General features: G+C 38.7%; 1 non-coding gene across 1 annotated transcript; it reads right to left on the bottom strand.

The window, feature by feature from the left end:
* Positions 1-410: 410 nt before the first annotated feature.
* Positions 411-517, bottom strand: LOC132535990 (U6 spliceosomal RNA). The gene has a single exon (XR_009547691.1). It is a non-coding gene; the product is annotated as a U6 spliceosomal RNA (small nuclear RNA).
* Positions 518-17883: the final 17366 nt, after the last annotated feature.

Below are 17883 nucleotides of genomic sequence, written 5' to 3'. Positions count from 1 at the left end.
TTAGTCTTCCTGGATAGTATATTATCACAGTAATAGCCAGTATAATGCTTTTATGCTGCATTCCATATTCTTGCTAATTCAGAAATTCTCACAAGAGATTTGGAAACTGAAATATTAAATAAAGCTTCCATGTTCACCACAGAATTTTTGTTGGCATAATAATAAGACCTATTCATCTTCTCCTCTACTCCCAATTTATTTTTTTAAATTTCTTTATTGGGGAATTAATGGCTTATAGTCAGCAAAATAAAATACAATAGTTTTACAAAAATCAATAAAGACAAGTTTTTCATGTGTAAGATTTCTCAGTTTTCTGAGAAAAACAGGATCTGAATCCCCCACCCTCCACCCCAGAGTCTTTTTTTTACTTGAAAAAGATGTGCTAAAATATTCACAAAAGGATAATTTAAAAAAATATGGAATGCTTCACGAATTTGCATGTCATCCTTGCACAGGGGCCATGCTAATCTTCTCTGTATCATTCCAACTTTAGTATATGTGCTGCCAAAACGAGCACCCTAGAGTCTTTTACTTTGGTACAATACACCAACTCTAGTTCAAGTTCTACTTTGTCTTTTCCCACCTGTTCTTATTTTTAAATTCTGTCTATGAGTGAGATAATCCCATATTCTTCCTTCTCTTTCTGGGTGATCTCACTTGGCATGATTCATTCAAACTCCATCCAAGATGAGGTAAAGAAGGTGAATTCATTATTTCTAATAACTGAGTAATATTCATATATATATACACATCACAATTTACTCAGCCAATAATTATCTGTTATTGAACACCCGGGTTGCTTTCAGGTTTTGTCTATAAAAAATTGTGCTGCTATGAACATAGTTATACATAGGTATTTTGGATGGTTTTATTTGGTTCGTTGGGATATATCCCCAGGAAAGGAATTGCAATATCATAGGGTAGGTCCACTTCTAGCCTTCTGAGAGTTCTTCAGACTACTTTCCACAGGTGGTGAACCAATTTACAGTCCCACCAACAGTGCAGGAGGGTTCCTTTGACCCCACAACCTCTCCAGCATTTGTTGCTGATACCTTTTTTAAATTTCTTTATTGGAGAATTAATGGTTTACAGTTGGCAGTAAACCATTAATAATATGTAATAGTTTGTACATGTATAGTGTTTCCCAGTTTTCCACATAACAATTCAACCTCTATTAAGTTGTCCTCTTCCAGGACCTCTGTCATCATGTTCCAGGACCTGAACCCTCCACCCCTACCCTAGAGTCCTTTACTTTGGTGCAACACACCAACTCCAGTCCAACTTCTGCTTAGTGTTTTCCCTTCTGCTCTTGTTTTTCAACTTCTGCCTATTATGAGTGAGATCATCCCATATTCATCCTATTGTTTCTGACTTATCTCACTTAACATGATAGCTTCAAGTTCATCCAAGATGGGGTGAAGAAGGTGAATTCACTATTTTTAATAGCTGAGTAGTATTCCATTGTGTATGTCGGGAAATTGTGAGGATGTGCCTGAGCTTGGCAGGGCTTGAACCTGAGAGGTGCATCTATCCTATTAGTCTCTCTCTCTACCGAGAGTTTGAGCAAGGAGAAACAGTAGTAACCCCAAAGGTGTGCCTTGTCTTATCAGACTCTCTGCCTCACAAAGTGCCCCGCATTCCTGATATTATGGTAAAAATTATGGTATTATGATATTATGGTATGTTATGATAAAAAGAAAGGGGGAGATGTCGGGAATTGAGCCAGCTCCCCCTGCTCCACCCTGCATTGCTGATACTATGGCCTATTTACATAATCATTGTTTTGCCTGAAAGATCCCCAACGATTCCATTCCTTTGATCTATCTTCTTTGAAACCCACCCTGCCTGCAGGGTAACATTAATCCCACCAGTTAAAACTATCGCAACAGTTCCTAAGGAAGTTAATACCATCCCAGCCCGCTTTTGCCTTTCTCCACCCCCTTTCCTAGCCATTTCTGTTTCTGACTTGCCACTTCCCATTCTATCCTATAAAAGCATTGTCTCTGATCAATAAAGGTTGCGTTACCTCGTGCCACGTGTTTGGTTCCTGAGTCATCTATCTCCCGCGACGTTGAGTAAGTAGCAGCCCAGGCTGGCTCCAGTCGAGTTCTCTCCAACCCAAAGAGTATGCGCCTGGGAAGAGGCACCCCCTTCCTTGCCCGGCAGTGTATATAAATGACAAATTTCTCAGCTACTCATCTGTTGTTGGATACCTGGGTTGCTCTCAGGTTTTGGCTATTACAAATTGTGCTGCTATGAACATAGATATACATAAATCTTTTTGGATGGTTGTGTTTGGTTCTTGGGATATATCCCCAGGAGAAGAATTGCAGGGTCACAGGGTACTTCTACTTCTAGCCTTCCGAGAGTTCTTCAGACTGCTCTTCACAGGTGTTGGACCAATTTACATTCCCATTAGCAGTGCACAAGGGTCCCTTTGTCCCCACAACCTCTCCAGCATTTGTTGCTGCTACCCTTTCTGATTCTCACAGGATCTACTCCCAATTTCTGTGTACCTCTTACTATGTTACTATATACTGACAGGATTTGGGTAAAACAAGATATATAGCCCAAGAATGACCATGTATTAAAGAAGTAAAATAAAATTGTGTTCAGCAAATATAATTTGACTTTTGGAAACCATGTTAGTGCCCAAAAGACAACAAATAATTAAAGATATGTTTAGATAAGGAAGTTTTTTGTTGTTTTTATTTTTCTGGTTAAGTAACAGTTTTATTGATCAAAAGAGTTTATTAATAATGAGACTCTGATATATCCAAAGAACATGGAAACTCTAATTCAAAAGTATATATGCACCCCTACATCCATAGCTACACTATTTACAATGTCAAAATATGGAAGTTATATAAATATTCAACAACAGATGACTGAATAAAGACATCATAAGAATCTTGTATCAAAGACCCTTTTTTGTAATGCATCAAAATAAAAGACTTTGGGGTCCTGGAAAAGGATGACAGAGGACCTAGTGGGGGTTGTATTGTTATGTGGAAAACTAAGAAATGTTATGCATGTACAAACTATTGTATTCACTGTCAAATGTAAAACATTAATCTCACAGTAAAGGGGGGAGGGAAGATGTCATAGTCTATATACCTTAATGGAATCTACTCTGCAATCAAACAATATTAGATTCTATCATTTGGAACAGAATGGATGATAATGGAGGTGATTATATGGAGTGAAATAAGAAGTGGAGGACAACTATAAGATGTTTTCTCTCATATGTAGAAAACAATTGACTAAAAGAAATGGATGAACAAAGGAAAATGAATGTGCAAAAATTTAAAAAATAAGAAGGTAACCAAATTGTCTCTTAGACATTGAGAAAAACTATGATGGTTAAGGGGTGAGGGAACAGAACTGTGTGGAGTGTGTGGTGACAAATATTTACCAAGCAGTGGTCCAGGAGGTGGCGCAGTGGATAAGGCATTGGACTCTCAAGCATGAGGTCCTAAATTCAATCCCTGGTAGCACATGTACCAGAGTAATGTCTGGTTCTTTCTCTCTCTCCTATCATTTCTCATGAATCAATAAATAAAATCTTTTTTAAAATATTTACCAAATGTACGTATGAAATTATACCCTAAAACCTTAGTATTTTGTAAAACTTTGTTAAATAAATAATATAAAATGCAGAAAAAATAATGAAACATTGCATAGGGCACCGTAAGATGAGAAATTTTCCACACTATTATTTCCTACCATATCTCAGTTGTCATAATAAATCTCTATCTGAAGTTTACTGGCAATAGATTCATCAAATCTTCATTTGTAGGTTTTTTTTATTTCTTCCCCCTAGCAACATCACTTTATTCAACACAATATCCATTGTGCCCTCTCATAAAATACTTTTAAAGCTGTCTGGACAAAATAGTCTTCTTATGCTCTCTACAAACCATTTGTGAATCCAAAAGATTGCAATTATTTAAGCTACAACTGTGAAAGAAAGCAGTAATCAAAGAGCTAAATGTTTGTGAGCAGCTATAAGCTCCAGTCAGAATTTACCAGAACCACAGATCAATTGATTAGAAGAAATATAGCTTGCCTTCTTGAGTCATGCCAAATTCCCAAGTAAAGAATTTCATTTTTTTTCCAACAATTATCATGAGTCATGACAGCATGAAGTTATCCAAACTCATGAAACAATGGCAGCTGTGAGCTTTGATTGATGACTCTATCCTCAGACTACTTGTGTAAACAATTGGGGGAAAAGCACTTTGGGGTAGTTGGGCGGTAGCTCAGAGGGTTAAGCTCAGGTGGCGCAAAGCACAGGGACTGGCGTAAGGATCCCAGTTCAAGCCCCCGTCTCCCCACCTGCAGGGATGTAGCTTCACAAGCGGTGAAGCAGGTCTGCTGGTGTCTATCTTTCTCTCCCCTTCTCTATCTTCCCCTCCTCTCTCCATTTCTCTCTGTCCTATGCAACAACAACAACATCAATAACAACAACAACAATAAAACAACAAGGACAACAAAAGGGAATAAATAAATAAATATTTTTTTAAAAGCACTCTGGTAGTAAGGCGTGGTCTGTAATGCTGCCCACATCTGCAACTGATTGTTTTTCCTTCTTTTGTTTACTTAACAAATCTTCAATCTAAAGTACATTTCGACCTGGTTTATGATATAGTAAGGTAGCTGGGTTTATATTAAGCTGATGATAATATTTGTGTCATTGTCATGTTAAGTGAGGTAAGTGAGAAAGAGGAAGATGAGTATGGGATGATCCCACTCATAAACAGAAAGTGAGAAAGAAGGATAGACAGAAAAAAAAAGTAGAATTTGACTGAGTTTGGAATATTTCACCAAACTAAAAAACTCTGGGTGGGGGGAGAGGGTAGATTTTTAGCTTCACTGGGAGTCGGGCTGTAGCACAGCGGGTTAAGCGCAGGTGGTGCAAAGCACAAGGACCGGCATAAGGATCCCGGTTCGAACCCCGGCTCCCCACCTGCAGGGGAGTCGCTTCACAGGCGGTGAAGCAGGTCTGCAGGTGTCTATCTTTCTCTCTTCCTCTCTGTCTTCCCCTCCTCTCTCCATTTCTCTCTGTCCTATCCAACAACGACAACAACATTAATAACTACAATAAAACAACAAGGGCAACAAAAAGGGAATAAATAAATTAATTAAATATTAAAAATAAAAAAAAAGATTTTTAGCTTCACAAAAGGCAATGGGGTGGGGACACAGACCTTTGGTGGTGGGAACAGTATTAACACCTATTAACTTATAATCTTAGAAACCAATATTTAATCAATATGTAAGTGGGAAAATATATTGAAACTCTCAAACTTTTTATGCATAAACCCCACTTCTGAGTATATATTCCTTCAATCTAAGCACCTAAGGTTTCAAATCAGTAAACTGATTGAATTTTAACAATGGGCTCAAAATTTTAATAGATTTCTAATAATGACTATTTAATTGAAATATTAAATCAACTATAGTCTTAGACCAGGGAGACCAGAAACAACTGTTTCTGTCACTATATAAGATACAGCTATATGTAAATAGCATTAAACGGCATAAATCATGTTAAGGTCTTATATGATACAGCAAATCCTAACTATGGTATTTTCAGAGAAAACAAATTCCCTAATAACTTGCTTACAATAGCTATCTATTGACTTCTTAAACACCAAGACAGCAGGAACCGTCCCCTTTCTCTATAAATCCCATATTACTCCCAGTCTGGGAAACTCCAGGGCATGGCTTGTCTTCCTGCACGCTTCACTTGATCCATACCATTTGATACTGCATCTGCTGAGCTCAACTAAATCAATGCAACTAGTACCACCTCAGCATGTTTCACTTCAGATTGTATCCAGATACGCCAGGCATGGAAGGTCAACCCTTCAGCTCTAGCACTCTGGTGAGACCGTTCCTAGCTCATAGGACTCAATTCCATATCAGGTGGTGCATCTCCTAACAAAGCCACAGAACCTAGATGTAGATAAGGGCATAACACGTGCACATGTTTCCCCAAGTTATGGGAAATATACACATTAAAGTAAAAGTGCACAATACTTTGCAGAGACCCAAAACAGCAAGCAAGTAGAAAGACCTAAAAAAAAAAAAAAAAAGACACCATAAAATGATACTTATCGGGAGTCAGGCAGTAGCACAGTGTGTTAAGCACACGTGGTGCAAAGCACAAGGTCCATGTAAGGATCCCAGTTCGAGCCCCGGCTCCTTACCTGCCGGGGAGTTGCTTCACAAGTAGTGAAGCAGGTCTGTAGGTCTGTCTTTCTCTCCCCTCCTCTCTCCACTTCTCTCTTTCCTATCCAACAACGACAACAGTAAAACAATAAGAGCAAAAAGGGAATAAATAAATAAATAAAATATATTTTTAAAAAGGTAGTTTAAAAAATGATATTTATCTACTTTCCCCATATTTAGGAGCTACTGTCTTCCCTGATCCAGCTATTTCCAACTCTGACACCATCTCCCCAGACAATAACTTTGGTCCATCTGCATGTTAGCTGCCATGCTCAGGAAAAAAATAGTAAAGTCATGGGACCCTTGAAATATACCTAAAATAGATCTACAAGCTTTTGCCAAAATGGAGATCCCAAAACCCATCTGCTACATTCTTGCCTTATGTTCCTGACTATTAAACAATTTGTTCTGCTTTATATCTTAATGCTTTTTCAGACACCAAGTTGCAGATGCTACCATGATGCCAACCTGACTTCCCAAGACAAAAGACTTCACCAATGTACCCTGAACTCCTACCTCTCAAGAGCCCTGCCCCACTAGGGAAAGATAAGGACAGGCTAGCAGTATGGACTGACCTACCAACGCACATGTTCAGCGGAAAAGCAATTACAGAAGCCAGACTTTGCACCTTTTATACCCCAGAATAACCCTGGGTCCATGCTCCCAGAGGGATAAAGAATAGAAAAGTGTTCAAGGGAGGGGATGAGATACAGAACTCTGGTGGTGAGAATTGCGTATAATTGTACCCCTCTTATCCTATGGTCTAGTCAATATTTTTATTTTACAAATAAGTGAATAACAATAAAAAGCAAAAAAGTAAAACTAAAGGAGGCCAGACAGTGGTGCACCCTGTTTAGTTCACACTCTACCATGTATAAGGACCTAGGCTCAAGCCCCTGGTCCCTACTTGGAAGACTGAAGCTTCATAAGTGGTGAAACAGTGCTGCTGGTGTCTTCCATTCCCCCTCTCTGTCTCTCCCTTCATCCTCAATTTTTCTCTGTATCTATCCAAAATAAAATAAAATATAAAATACAAAACAGAAAAAGTGTTATTAAAAAAGTAAAAATAAAACCAGCAAGATAGCTCACCTGGATAACACTCCTGCATGCTACCCAGATTCAAGTCCTATCTCCACCACAATGGAGGTAGCTTTTCCCTCTCTTTCTCTACCTCTCTATCTTTGTCTCTACCTGAAAAAAAAAAAATCAAACTCGAGTGATGGAAGTCCTGGCAAAGACAAAAATAAAAGTGAGTAGAAATATAATTAGTGGAATGGGATAAGTTATCTAAACTATTGAATTTTCAAATTTTAAGACAATATTCAGTGTTGGTTAGTATATGTAAAGAAACTTTGATGTAGTAGTAGTAGAGTATATTTATGCTGTGATAAATTTAGCAGTTCTAGTCAAAAGTAGAACTCATATATTCTTTGACTAGCTATTGCTCAGTTGGAGATTTAACCTAAAAAACACTTACAATGCATATAAATGGCAGTACAAAATGGCAATTTTGCATAGAATGTGCTAGAATCGGGGAGGGGCAGTAGCGCATCAGGTTCAACACAGCTAGTGTGAAGCACAAGGAATGTGCTAAAATAAAAAACCTAAATGATTCAATCTTAGAAGATGTTTAAAGAAATTACATCATAATTGTACAATACAAATTATCTTCCTGAACTTTTGTAGAAAAGTCTCCAAGAGGACATGTTAAATAGGAGAGAAGACAAGCTGAGGAGAATCTTATATAACAAAATAGCTAATCAGTTGGATCTTCTAGAATAACTGAGTCATGATTTCTCTACGTATATTCCGCAACAAACACAATGGAAGTACTTGAAATATTATAGAAACTAACTTTTTCAGAGACCTGGGAATCAACTAGTAACATAAAGGAATCTGAGAGCATTTAATAGAGAAAAACCTCTGAAAGAAAATTTGCTGAGATTTTTTTAAACTTGGTATGTTTTGGTTTTTATTTTGGCAATAGTTTGTGTGAACATTTTTTTTTTCTTTGCAGGCATCTTTTTCTTTTTTACTAGTGAATTAATAATGATCAACAGGATTACAATTCCATACAATTCCCACCACCATAGTTCTGTATCCCATATCCTCCACTAGAAACGTCCCTATTCTTTATCCCTTTGGGAGTATGGACCAAAGATCTTTATGGAGTGCCTAAGGTGGGAGGTCTGGCTTCCGTAATTGCTTCTCTGCTGGATATGGGCGTTGACAGGTTGATTCATACCCTACCAGCAGGCATCTTCTTGGTTTGCTTGGAAAAAAAAGAAAGAAAGAACAGTGTAGGTGGAAAGGAGGGAGGTTACATGGGTGACAGGATCCACCAAAAGTTTCTCTGAGGTTAGTTGATAAAGGACCGTGAATACCATGATATATTGATAAAATCAAGATGAACAGATGTTGAGTCAGGAATGACATGATGAGTATATGACCAGAGCGATTGCAAAGGATTCCTTTATGAGGTCAGGAGGTGGCACACCTGGTTAAAAACACACATTACAGTGCACAAGGACCCAGTTTCAAGCCCCCAGTCCCCACCTGCAGGGGTAAAACTTCACAAGTGGTGAAGCAAAGCTGCAGGTGTTTCTGTCTCTATCACTTTCTACCTCCTCTCTCTATTTCTTTCTATAAATACCCAATAATAAATTTAAAAAGGGGGTTGGGTTCCATCAGAAAAGCCTCCTGCTTTAATGCTCTGCAGTTGCTGCTTTTTAATCTTTGAAGGTACACTTGTAGGTGAACAAACATTTTTATTGTGGGGGCTAATGCTTTATAGTGCAGTCATTGACATGAGTACAGTTTCATTATACATCAGACTTTCTGTCATTTTTAACTTGTCCTACACATGTCCCTCTCTGAAGTTACACTGAGTGAGCCTTGAAAAACAGCAAACTGACTGAAAAACAGCAGGCTATTTTGCAAAATTAATCATAGAAGCTATGAAAACAACAGTAACATCACAGTTATCAGAGGGAACAGACTGGGTTTTAGAGTGCCACAGAAATTCAGAACACTGTCACTGACTGGTCTCCTACTTCTCTGGGAAAACCTCATTCAGAGAATGTTCTTATTATTTGACCATATTCAGAGCTTGTTCTACAATATTTTTTTGAAAGTAGTCAGCAGCAATTGTTTAATATCACAACAGCCTAAGGCAATGATACTAGTTGGTAAAGCAAAAGCTTGCCAAAAAAAAATTGAAAGAAAAATCTAGGTAACAATATTTTAAAAGATCTAACACATTTTGGAAAATTTAGAAGGATTTTATTATATTCAAAGTTATAAACAAACCCAGAAAAGATCTTATAAGATTCTGATCTCCCATCACTGGCTGACTTTAGGGCCCTATACAAGCCATAAGTGAAGGTTGAGGCAGAGTTGTAAACTACCTTCTGAGTGTTGAGGACCCTAAACAGCATAGAACTCCACCACATTCTGCTCCCTCAGACAAAAGATGAAAGAAATGATTATTCAAAACTTTTATGGGCATATTTAATGAATTGTTTCAGAATAGATAATATTTAACTGAGTAGAGATTTACTCAGTTACTTACTCAGTAGCCACACAGTATAGAAAATACAGTAGAATTAGTTGAGAAAAGTCACCAAATAATTACAAAAAGTAAAAATAGAAAGACAAACTCACAAAACAACAAAAGTATAGCCTAAGAAATGGGAGAATGTGATCCAGAGTCATCAAGCTATTTTATCCAACATACTCAGTTTTTGTATTTTGTGTCATATTCAGTTTTTCACAAAATGTTTAAGGTTGACCAAGGAATAGGAATTATTTGAGAAATACAACAATAAATAGGCCTGTCCTTGAGGATGATTTGGCATTGTATTTATGAACTAGACAACGATTTCAAGGAAGCTTTCATAAAAATATCCAAACAAATAAAGAGGGGATGAAAGGTAGCTCACAAAGAAGCAACGAACCAATAAGATTAACAATGAAATTCTCATCAGAAATTATGGAAGTCAAATGCAGAGGGATGCCGTGTTCAAAGAAATGAAACAAAAATCCTGTCAATAATGAAGTCCATATTTGACAAACTACTCCTGAAAAATAATACAATGGGGAAAATCATTCAGCTGTTAGAGTGTAAGACTTGCATGCCTGAGGTTCCTGATTTGATTCCCAGCTTCACATGTTACCGCCTTCTCTATAATTCTCAATCTCTCTCTTTCTCTCTTTCATGTAAAATTCTCTGTCAACTTGAAATAAATAATAATTTATTTTAATGAAGCAAAATAAGACATTATAGGTGAGATAAAATTAAAAGAATTTGTTACTAATAGACCTGACAGATAAGAGATACCAGAGAGAGTACTCAGTCTGAAATGAAAGGACTAGGCAGTAATTCAAATTCTCAGAAAGAAATAAAGAGCATTACCAGCTACGGACATGACTCAGTGGGTAAAGAGCATGCCGTGCATTCATGAGGCACTGAGGTTGATATCCCGCATGGCTCTGGTCACGCTTTCTTCCACTCACCACCCCAACATATTTTTTTTATAAAAAGGAAACACTGACAAAAAATATAGGATAAGAGGGGTACAACTCCACATGATTCCTACCACCAGAACTCCGTATCCCGTCCCCTCCCCCTGATAGCTCTACCATTCTTTATCCCTCTGGGAGTATGGATCCAGGGTCATTATGGGATGCAGAGGGTGGAATGTCTGGCTTCTGTAATTGCTTCCCCGCTGAACATGGGCTTTGGTGGGTCGATCCATACTCCCAGCCTGTTTCTCTCTTTACTTAGTGGGGTACGGTTCTGGGAAAGCAGTGCCCCAAGACACATTGGTGGAGTTGTCTGCCTCGGGATGTCTGTTTGGCATCATGGTAGCATCTGGAACCTGGTGGCTAAAAAAGAGTTAACATATAAAGCCAAACAAATTGTTGACTAATCATGGACCTAATGATGAAGAATTGGGGGGTTTCTGTTTTGTAGATAGTAGTCCTATTATAGTTATATTCCAAAGGGCCCATGATTATACTAGTTTTTTTCCTGAGTCTGACATCTGATATGCAGGTGAATCCAAATTATTGTCTGGGGAGATAATGTCATGGCTGGAAAAAGGACCAGAAAGCTGGATCAGGGAAGAGAGTAGCTCCCAAATATGGGAAATATGGGAAAGATGTATAAATACTGTTTGTCGCTTGCTGCGGTGGCATCAGGACTCAGCAAAAGGAGGTTTGGAGCAGAAAGGGAACACAATCCTTTATTGTTGGGTCAGACGGGTGGTTCAGGCCACGTGGAGACAGCCAAAATGGCCGCCTCCTGCTACACTCTGCACCCTACTGTCACCGAGGTGAAAAGTGGTCAAGAGAGCAAGAGGTGGAAGAAGAAGGGCTTTTATGGGAATAGCTTTCGTGATAATGGGAAGGGGGAGGAGTAACCATAGCACTCCAGAGTAGGATAAAAACTTTCGCAGGAATGGGAAGGGGGAGGAGTAACCAAAGCACTCCAACTATCTCGGGGAATTGACAATGCCCTGAGGGCACAACATAGCGGTGACTGTATCTGCACAATTTCCCAGCAACTGTTGACTGTAAACCCCATCGATTTCATGTGATCTAGGGCCCATATACAGCTTAGGAGTCTATGTGACCTCTGCATCCCTATAGATCTAAACTCACATTCAGTGGTCATGAGTAGGAACATTCCAAGCTGCGTCAATTTCATGACCCATCTTCCTCAGATGGAACATAGAGTATGTTGTCTAGCCTCCCTTCAAAGAATGGAACATTCTCTATTGTTGTTGATCCAAGTTGAGGGCAAGGTCCTATGGGAGCCCACAAAGGGGTCTATTGTGTTGTTCCTGATAGAAATGACCAGTAACAATGGAGAAAGGGATTTATTCTAGGTCTAGACCCATCATGTCTGATTGGGAATCTCAGGACTCCCCGACTAGGGGCCCAGCTGATGGGGTGGCCTGATAGTGACTAAAGAGTCATCATTAAAGTATGCCAGTCTCTTGCCCTATTCAGCTTTTGCAGCCCTGACTTTGATAAAGTTAGCTTTGAAGTGACTGAGGGAAGTGTAATAATAGGAAGTAGGAGAGGAAGGTATGTAAGTCTAAGTAGACACTATTTCATTAGGAACTTTATGGTGTCTTTTTAGGTCTTTCTGCTTGCTTGCTGCATATACTGACTCACGGCAGACTATTGTTCACTTTTGTTTTAAGGTATATATTTTGCCCTAATTTATGGATACTTGTGAATATATGCCCTATCTCATGGGACCTGATCTATACCTAGGTTTTGGGACTTTGTTAGGAAGTAAACTGCCTGAAATGGAATTCGAGAATTCTATGAAAGGAAAGGTCTCACCCGAGTAATGAGGCTGAAAGGTTGACATTCCATGCCTGACGTCTCTGGACACAGTCTGTAGTGAAGCATGCTGAGGTGGTACTCATTGCGTTGATTAGGTTGGGATCAGCAGATCCAATATCATTTGCTATGAATTTAGAGAAGCATGCAGGAAAATGAGCCCCACCCTAGAGGTTCCAGGACTGAGGGAGATATAGGTTCTATAGAGGAAGTGGGAGGTTCCTGCTGTCTTAGGTTTTAACAAGGCAATAGTTACTGCTGTAATCAAATTATTTGGCCGTTGGTTTAACTTGGAAAATCCCTTTGTTAGGATTTGCTGTTTCATACACAACATCACCATATTTTATGTCATTTGACATTATTTGTATATAGCTGTGTCTTAGAGAGTAATGCCTCCAGTTGCTTCTGTTCTCCCTGGTCTAAGCTTTTAAGAGAGTCAACATTTCAGAGACTCAGCCTATGGTCTGTGCATTAAAAAGTTTGAGACATTCAATCAATTTTTCCCCTCTCATATTAATTAAGTAGTGATTTATATGACAAAAGTTAATAGGAATGTACATAAACACCATTCCCACCACCAAAGGACTGTGTCCTATCTCATCCTACCCTCCTCCCAGCCCCTCCCCCAGTGAAGCCAAACATTCACCCTCACCCTCAACCCAGAGATTTTTACTTTGGTGCCGTACTCCAAAAATGTTTCATATTCAACAAAGACTGATTAAAACACATCTAGAAAGAAGGTTTTTGTTTTTTTTTCTTTTCTTCTGTTCTCTGGCTATGGACAAGCTATACATAATCACCAGAGCCTTTCAGCTACTAAGATGCAGCAAAATCCCACAAAAGATGCATGGTCTTCAGAGCCGTATTTAAATTCAGATCCTAGATCTGCAACATACTAACTCTGTGACCTTGGGAAACTTGATTAACCTAATCTTTTTTTTCATATTTTTTAGGATCTTTTGATATAGACAGCTAGAAATTGAGAAGGGGGAGATAGGGAGAGAGACAAAGAGACACTTGCAGCTCTGCTTCACCACTCATGAAGTCTTCTCCCTCCTGGTGGGGACCAAAGGCTTGTACATTGTAATATGTGCACTCAACCAGGTGAATCACAACCCGTCCCTGCTTAACCCAATTTCTCACCTCTCAAAATCTCTTCCACTATATCCCCAATTATGTTGTCCTAAGTATGTACATAATATACCTTCTCCAGCTTTCCAGTAGTGCTTCAGAAAATTGCATAACCTACTTAGATGCTGTATACATCAAATTATGAATTGACTATATCTAGACGAGCAGACTGAACAATCTGATTTGCTTTGAGGATAGTGCTACTAAGATTGTCTTTTCCCTGAGAGAGACAGGCTAGGAGTATGGATTGACCTGTCAATGCCCATGTTCAGCAGGGAAGCAATTAGAGAAGCCAGACTTTCCACCTTCTGTACCCCATAATGACCCTGGGTCCAACTCCCACAGGGCTAGAGATCAGGAAAGCTATCAGGGAAGGAGATGGGATATGGATCTCTGGTAGTGGGAATTGTACCCCTCTTATCCTATGGTCTTGACAGTGCTTCCATTTTATAAATAAATTAATTAAAAAATAATGTCCACCAGGAAAAAAATTGTCTTTTCCCTGAAAAGGTAGTAAGAAACTTCTGTTGAGAGAGAGAAGAGCCTTGTAAGTCACTATTTCAATTGTTTTTCTATAAAAATCTCTTCGAATCTGTGCCATAATATATCCATATCCTAGAGAAGAATGAACATGGAGAGATTAGCTGCCAGATCATATAGGATGCTACAAAGGCAGTACTAGTACTAGAAGGAAAGTTTATAGCAGCAATACAGACCCACATTAAAAAGATGTCTCAAATAAACTACCTAAAATCACAACTGAAGCAACTAAAAAAGGAGCAGAGACCCAAAAGTCAACAGTAAACAATAAAAATCAGAACAGAAATTAATGATATAGAATTCAAAAATGTAATTCAAAAGATCAATAAAGCCAAAAGCTGGTTCTTTCAATTGATAAGTTGATAAGAATAGACTCACCAAGAAAAAAAATATTAAAAAAATCAGAGATAAAATTATAACTGATGATGAAGAGATAAAAGGATCATAGGATATTATAAGCTTCTTTGTGTGAACAAACCAGACAACTCAGATAGACACATTTTTAGTCATACCACCTGCTAATATTGACTTAAAAGGAAGTATGCAGACTGAATAGGCCAATCACTAAAGCAGAAATTGAAGCAGTAATCAAGTCTTTCTAAGAATGAGAGCCCAAGTCCATATGACTCCACTAATGAATTCTATAGCACTTTCAAAGAACTTACAACCATCCTCCTCAAACTCTTCCAAAAATCAAAGTGTAAGGAATACTCCTAAACACATTCTATAAGGCTAATATTATTCTGATCTCCAAGCAAGAAAAGGCTCTACCAGAAAAATAATGCCAAAAAAAAAAAGTCTCTGAGGATATGTGGCAATGAGTGTGCTACCAGATCTAATATGGCAATCATACCCAGAGAGCTCATCTACCCCTGGCATATGCATGTGGCAGAGCCAACCATAATACATTCTAAAGGAAGTGACCCATTTTCAGTTCTTATAAACTTTTATTCCTGGTGAAGGAGCCAATTTAGTTAACATGAAATGAGATGTTATAGAATGGCTATGTTTAAATGTTTGAGGTGTTCAGAATGCCAAGCTTTTGTGTACTGGAAGGGGGAAATGATATATTCAGATATTGTGACCAATAAGAAGGAAAAGTGTCTAATAAGCACAAGGAATTAGGCCTGATGATCATCTACATTTTATTCCCCCTTGGCAAGCATAATCTAAGAGCAGAAAGCCAAATGCAAGCCTCTGGGGGAAGCCACATTTGAAAAGCAGGAGGAAATTAAGCTAGAAAGAGCAATGAAAGGAAAGGAGTGAACAGGATATTGCATGGTAAAAAGAAAAAAAAAGAAAAAGAAAAGAAACAGCAAAAAGTGATTTGACCAGGAGGAAGTCAGTGGTGATTTCTGAGGTTAAGTGGTTTCCGACTGAGCAGGTGGTTTCTATTATATAAATGGTGAGTTATATGGGAATGAGATAATTTAGATCAACAACTGATTTCACCCAGAACATTAAAGAATCATTATAATTAGACTTACTCACTCACTCATTTATTTCATTAGCATTTTCTTTGTTCTTTACAAGTGCCTAACTACTAAGTTCCATGGTATTAGAATATCTAGTTGAAAAGGCATAATTAGATCATAATAGCTTCTCTCTCACAAGGAATCTGGGTAAAGTTTTAGACAATTGACTTTAAAATGGAAATCTCAGGCCTAACAATCAGTTCCCCACTTACCTGAAAACCTAACAACTGACTTTCACAGATGCTAGCTCCAGTATGTCATGCTCTACCACCATGTAAATGGTCATCTAATCCTTTATACTTTGACTGTGGGCTTTGATCCAGCGGAACTTGCTTCACCTTAGCCCCTGCTTCACAACTCATCATAATCTGCATCTCATAGAACTTCAAGGTGTTTCTTGGGCATATTAAAGTTTGAAAAGCACTAAGGTAATAACTTGAATTAAATGTAAATTCAATAATTTAAATAAAAATTCACACATACCTAGAAAAAAATTTAATGAAAGAACCAGATTTTTAGAGAAAATTTCCACTAATAATTTTTAGCTAAAAGGAATTTCTGCAAGATGTATAATACCCAGATTTTTTTTTTTTACTTTTTTATTTAAGAAAGGATTAGTGAACAAAAGCATAAGGTAGGAGGGGTACAACTCCACACAATTCCCAACACCCAATCCCCATAACCCACCCCCTCCCCTGATAGCTTTCCCATTCTCTATCCCTCTGGGAGCATGGACTCAGGGTCGTTGAGGGATGCAGAAGGTAGAAGGTCTGGCTTCTGTAATTGCTTCCCCGCTGAACATGGGCGTTGACTGGTCAGTCCATACCCCCAGTCTGCCTCTCTCTTTCCCTAGTAGGGTGTGACTCTGGGGAAGCTGAGCTCCAGGACACATTGGTGGGGTCTTCAATCCAGGGAAGCCTAGCCAGCATCCTGGTGGCATCTGGAACCTGGTGATTGAAAAGAGAGTTAACATATGAAGCCAAACAATTTGTTGAGCAATCATGGATCCCAAGCTTGGAATAGTGGAGAGGAAGTGTTAGGGAGGTACTCACTGCAAACTCTAGTGTAGTCCTGCTTTCAGGTATATATTTTGCAGTAGTTTATGGATACGTGTGCACATAAGCTCTCTCTCACAGAAACTGGTGTATATCTAGGTTATGGGACTTTGTTGGAAAGTGAACTACCTGAGATGAAATTAGAGTGTACTATTAAAGGAAAGGTCTCACCCGAGTAATGAAGCTGAAGGGTTGTCATTCCACACGTGAAGTCTCTGGATACATTCTGGGGTGAAGCATGTTGAGGTAGCAATCGTTGCTTTGGTTAGTTTGTGATCGGCAGATGCAATGTTGTTTGGTTTGGATTGGGAGATGCATACGGGAAAGTGGGCCCTATCCAAGGGTTCCAGGACTGGGGGAAGCCCCTGCTCTATAGTGAAGATGTGAGGTTCCTGCTGTCTTAGGGTTCAAAAAGACAATCGATAGTTAATATTATCATCACATTATTTGTTAATTGGGTTAACTTTGAAAAGTCCCTTTGTTATGGTTTCCTGGACAGTACCCAGTATCTTGTATATAGCTGTGCTATTGGAAGCTTCTAATCTACTTGGTCTAGGCTTTTGAGAGAGTCCGCATATCAAATACATAGCCTATATATTAAAAAGATTCAGTTTGTCTTTTGAGAAACTTTGAGACATACAATTGATTTCCCCCTCTCATATTAATTAACTACTGATTTATATGTCTACATTTTGCTAGGAGTGTACATAAACACCATTCCCACCACCAAAGGACTGTGACCCATCCCTCCCGCCCACTTCCACCCCCCACTGGCCCAGGAAGCTACATGCCTACCCCTCACCACTGGGTTTTTACTTTGGTGCCCTACTTACAATTTGATCAGGTCCTGCTTTTAGTTTCCCTTTCAGATCTTCTTAGTCAGCTTCTGTTGATGAGTGGGATCATCCCATACTCATCTTTATCTTTCTGACTTAATTCACTTAACATAATTCCTTCTAGCTCTGTCCAAGATGGGTCAGAGAAGGTGGGTTCATTGTTCTTGATAGCTGCATAGTATTCCATTGTGTATATATACCACAGCTTTCTCAGCCACTCATCTGTTGTTGGGCACCTGGGTTGCTTCCAGG

This window comes from Erinaceus europaeus, chromosome X (assembly GCF_950295315.1).
Source record: "Erinaceus europaeus chromosome X, mEriEur2.1, whole genome shotgun sequence".
NCBI classification, from domain to species: domain Eukaryota; kingdom Metazoa; phylum Chordata; class Mammalia; order Eulipotyphla; family Erinaceidae; genus Erinaceus; species Erinaceus europaeus.
The sequence above is the reverse complement of the archived record's forward strand: the minus strand, read 5'-3'. Positions and strand labels throughout refer to the sequence as shown.